General features: G+C 57.7%; 2 non-coding genes and 1 pseudogene across 2 annotated transcripts; all 3 read left to right on the plus strand.

Annotated features, from left to right (window-relative positions):
- The first annotated feature begins 1,288 nt into the window (after window positions 1-1,288).
- On the plus strand, window positions 1,289-3,098 carry LOC144423619 (small subunit ribosomal RNA). The gene has a single exon (XR_013476085.1). It is a non-coding gene; the product is annotated as a small subunit ribosomal RNA (ribosomal RNA).
- A 298-nt stretch (window positions 3,099-3,396) lies between these two features.
- LOC144424133 (5.8S ribosomal RNA) lies at window positions 3,397-3,550 on the plus strand. Its single transcript, XR_013476497.1, has one exon. It is a non-coding gene; the product is annotated as a 5.8S ribosomal RNA (ribosomal RNA).
- Window positions 3,551-3,838: 288 nt separating this feature from the next.
- Window positions 3,839-5,000, plus strand: part of LOC144423733 (large subunit ribosomal RNA) — a 3,695-nt pseudogene continuing 2,533 nt past the window's right edge.

Raw genomic sequence — 5,000 nt, forward strand, 5'->3', positions numbered from 1 at the left:
GCATGTCAGAGCGAAAGACAGTAATTTCGAATGAGCCAAGAAAGAGCGGTGCGGGGCCGGTCGGAGCGCACCCTTTTCTCGGTGGCTGGCGGGCGAGAGAGTGCTGCGTCGCCGGCATCGGCGTCGAAAGAAGCCGAGCCGAAAAAAGTTAAAGTACAAACGTGCAAGCATACTAACCTAACCCTAGGTAAGGCATGTCAGAGCGAAAGACAGTAAACTCGAATGAGCCAAGAAAGAGCGGTGCGGGGCCGGTCGGAGCGCACCCTTTTCTCGGTGGCTGGCGGGCGAGAGAGTGCTGCGTCGCCGGCATCGGCGTCGAAAGAAGCCGAGCCGAAAAAAGTTAAAGTACAAACGTGCAAGCATACTAACCTAACCCTAGGTAAGGCATGTCAGAGCGAAAGACAGTAATTTCGAATGAGCCAAGAAAGAGCGGTGCGGGGCCGGTCGGAGCGCACCCTTTTCTCGGTGGCTGGCGGGCGAGAGAGTGCTGCGTCGCCGGCATCGGCGTCGAAAGAAGCCGAGCCAAAAAAAGTTAAAGTACAAACGTGCAAGCATACTAACCTAACCCTAGGTAAGGCATGTCAGAGCGAAAGACAGTAAACTCGAATGAGCCATGAAAGAGCGGTGCGGGGCCGGTCGGAGCGCACCCTTTTCTCGGTGGCTGGCGGGCGAGAGAGTGCTGCGTCGCCGGCATCGGCGTCGAAAGAAGCCGAGCCGAAAAAAGTTAAAGTACAAACGTGCAAGCATACTAACCTAACCCTAGGTAAGGCATGTCAGAGCGAAAGACAGTAATTTCGAATGAGCCAAGAAAGAGCGGTGCGGGGCCGGTCGGAGCGCACCCTTTTCTCGGTGGCTGGCGGGCGAGAGAGTGCTGCGTCGCCGGCATCGGCGTCGAAAGAAGCCGAGCCGAAAAAAGTTAAAGTACAAACGCGATGCTAATGAGCGAGCCGTTGTCTCGACTAATATGTAGGGGGCGTTCGATCGAGCGTCTGGCTTGAGCGCTTGTCGGCCTAGCAGAACGGTCGCATTGTTATGCCCGGGTTTTAGGCACCGCTGCAGGCGGCCGGCAGAGCTCTTGTTTGTGCGAAACTGAATGGATCGAGCCCGAGAGAGGGCGAGCAAAGAAAAAACGCAAATCGCTCCGCCTGGCACTGCCGGCGAGAGCGTGGACGTCGCGGCCAGCGACTGTCGAAGCTGAGTACGGCCGCAGGCGATCGCCTCGGTCTTAAACGAATGCGACGAGCACGCGCCGGGCGGCCCAGCAAGGGCCGAGCGCAGCTGTCGCAGCTATCTGGTTGATCCTGCCAGTAGTGATATGCTTGTCTCAAAGATTAAGCCATGCAGGTGCAAGTACGAGTTCTCGTAAAGCGAAACTGCGAATGGCTCATTAAATCAGTCTTGGTTTATTTGGTCTCGTAAGCGAAGTGGATAACTGTGGTAATTCTAGAGCTAATACATGCATTAAGCGCCGACTTCGGGAGGCGCGCTTTTATCAGATCAAAACCGACCGGGTTCGTCCTGTGACGTTTGATGACTCTGGATAACCACGCGGATCGTACGGTCTCTGCACCGACGACGTATCATTCAAGTGTCTGCCCTATCAACTGTCGAAGGTACGCTACGTGCCTACCTTTGTGATAACGGGTAACGGGGAATCAGGGTTCGATTCCGGAGAGGGAGCCTGAGAAACGGCTACCACATCCAAGGAAGGCAGCAGGCGCGCAAATTACCCATTCCCGACACGGGGAGGTAGTGACGAAAAATAACAATACAGGACTCTAACGAGGCCCTGTAATTGGAATGAGTACATCCTAAAACTCTTAACGAGTATCCATTGGAGGGCAAGTCTGGTGCCAGCAGCCGCGGTAATTCCAGCTCCAACAGTGTATGCTAAAGTTGTTGCGGTTGAAAAGCTCGTAGTTGGATTTTGGGCGAGCGCCGCCGGTCCGTCGCAAGGCGTGTCACTGGTTGCGTTCGCCTCACCTTCGGTTCTCCGTCGGTGCTCTTGACTGAGTGTCGGCGGTGGCCGATAAGTTTACTTTGAAAAAATTAGAGTGTTCAAAGCAGGCTGTTCGCCTGCAGAGTGTTGCATGGAATAATGGAATAGGACCTCGGTTCTATTTTGTTGGTTTTCGGAGCACGAGGTAATGATTAAGAGGGACAGACGGGGGCGTCCGTACTCTGCCGTTAGAGGTGAAATTCTTGGATCGGCGGAAGACGAACTACTGCGAAAGCATTCGCCAAGAATGTTTTCTTTAATCAAGAGCGAAAGTCAGAGGTTCGAAGACGATCAGATACCGTCCTAGTTCTGACTATAAACGATGCCAACTAGCGATCGGGAGGCGTTACCATGACGACCTTTCCGGCAGCTTCCGGGAAACCAAAGTCTTTGGGTTCCGGGGGAAGTATGGTTGCAAAGCTGAAACTTAAAGGAATTGACGGAAGGGCACCACCAGGAGTGGAGCCTGCGGCTTAATTTGACTCAACACGGGGAAACTCACCCGGCCCGGACACAGGTAGGATTGACAGATTGAGAGCTCTTTCTTGATTCTGTGGGTGGTGGTGCATGGCCGTTCTTAGTTGGTGGAGCGATTTGTCTGGTTAATTCCGATAACGAACGAGACTCTGGCATGCTAAATAGTTACGCGACCTTCTCGGTCGGCGTCTAACTTCTTAGAGGGACTAGTGGCGTTTAGCCACACGAGATTGAGCAATAACAGGTCTGTGATGCCCTTAGATGTCCGGGGCCGCACGCGCGCTACACTGAGTGAAGCAGCGAGTGTCTAACCTAGGCCGAAAGGTCCGGGTAACCCGTTGAACCTCATTCGTGATTGGGATAGGGACTTGCAATTGTTTCCCTTGAACGAGGAATTCCCAGTAAGCGCAAGTCATCAACTTGCGTTGATTACGTCCCTGCCCTTTGTACACACCGCCCGTCGCTACTACCGATTGAATGGTTTAGTGAGATCCTTGGATCGGCCCCGTCGCGGCTGGCAACGGCCGCGTCGGCGTGTCGAGAAGACGATCAAACTTGATCATTTAGAGGAAGTAAAAGTCGTAACAAGGTTTCCGTAGGTGAACCTGCGGAAGGATCATTACCGAAAGTGGTGGTAGGCCCCGGCCGACCGCGCACTTAATTGTCTTTGGGTGCCGCCGAGAGGGCGGCCGTCAATCGGGGTTCCGCCCCGTGCGACACGCGTAACACGTTGGCATAGCAAGGCAGCCGAGTGCGATGGTGGCTTCTGGGCACCGCGCTCGATGTGCCGCCGGCCCAGCCCGGCGGTCGCTCGGCGCCGTTTGTTGGTGTTTTTGTGCAGTTGTTGTCGGTGGTGGTTTTGTGGTCGATCCCACAGTGTGACGTCCGCGCGCTTCGGCGCCGGGCGAAACGTCGAGGACGACTCTTAACGGTGGATCACTCGGCTCGCGAGTCGATGAAGGACGCAGCCAAGTGCGAGAAGTAATGTGAATTGCAGAACACATTGAACGTCGACCTTCTGAACGCGAATTGCGGTCTCGGGTCAATCCCGGGACCGCGTCTGCCTCAGGGTCGCGTTCGTCCTCACCCGAGGGCCGTCGCCTGGCCTCTGCGAAGACGGCCGGGCGTCGCCCCAAGTTGAAGCGGTCGCCGAGCTTTCTCGGCGCGACCGCGTGTCCCGTACACCGCCGGCCCCTCGACGTGTTCAACTACGTTCGAGGGGCGGGTCCAGGTCGGTCGGTCCGGTCACGAGATCAAGACCGACCGTGGGCCAAGGCGGCGACGGTACGCGCTCGGTCGGCGCCGGCGGCGACGACTTGCGATGCCAGCGGGCCGTGTAAGAAGCGGCCCGCTTGACACATACGACCTGAGTTCAGGCGAGAGCACCCGCTGAATTTAAGCATATTATTAAGCGGAGGAAAAGAAACCAACAGGGATTGCCTGAGTAACGGCGAGTGAACCGGGAAGAGTCCAGCGTCGAATCTGCGCGCTTTTCGAGCGCGCCGAGTTGTGACGTACGGAAGTCCCAGTGCGGCTAACGGCGAGCGCCGGTGTCCTTCTGATCGAGGCCTCGTCCCACGGCGGGTGTTAGGCCCATAGGGGCGCTTGCCTTGGCCGCTTCGGGTCTTCTCGGAGTCGGGTTGTTTGGGAATGCAGCCCAAAGCGGGTGGTAAACTCCACCTAAGACTAAATACGGTCGCGAGACCGATAGCGGACAAGTACCGTGAGGGAAAGTTGAAAAGCACTTTGAAGAGAGAGTTCAAGAGTACGTGAAACCGTTGAGAGGCAAACGGGAGGGCCCGTCAGGTCGCCGGCTCGCTTTCAGTTGGGTGCGGGGGCGCGCCGTCTCGGTTCGCGGACGCTTAAGGCGCCGCTGCCGAGTCGGCTCGCGCACCGTCTCAGCGCACTAGCGACCGGCGCGGGTCACGACCGGTTTGCCGTCGGTCTAAGTCCCCGCGCGAAGGTGGCCTCCGCTCCGGCGGGGGTGTTACAGCGCGCGGGCGGTGCGGCCCGGCGGCGGATCGAGGAATGGATGCCGCGCGCTCTCTGTGTGCGGCCGTCGCCGTTCGGCTGGCTTGTCGTTCGCCTGCACTGTACGCAGTGCCGGTGTTCGGCGGGCTGCCGTTTCGGTGGCGCGCCGTCGACGCGCTCGGGGTCCGTGGCCACGTCGGCCACCCTCCCGACCCGTCTTGAAACACGGACCAAGGAGTCTAACATGAGCGCGAGTCGTCGAGTGGTTCGAGACTCGCAGGCGAAATGAAAGTAAAGGCGGCCTTTGGCCGAACGAGGTCGGACCCGGAGCCCCGTGCGGGCGCCGGCGCACGACCGGCCGATCGCACCCGCTCTGCCGGGGCGGTCGCGCAAGAGCGTCCATGTTGGGACCCGAAAGATGGTGAACTATGCCTGGGAAGGTCGAAGCCAGAGGAAACTCTGGTGGAGGACCGTAGCGATTCTGACGTGCAAATCGATCGTCCTATTTGGGTATAGGGGCGAAAGACTAATCGAACCATCTAGTAGCTGGTTC

The sequence above is a fragment of the Styela clava genome, chromosome 5 (genome assembly GCF_964204865.1).
Source record: "Styela clava chromosome 5, kaStyClav1.hap1.2, whole genome shotgun sequence".
NCBI classification, from domain to species: domain Eukaryota; kingdom Metazoa; phylum Chordata; class Ascidiacea; order Stolidobranchia; family Styelidae; genus Styela; species Styela clava.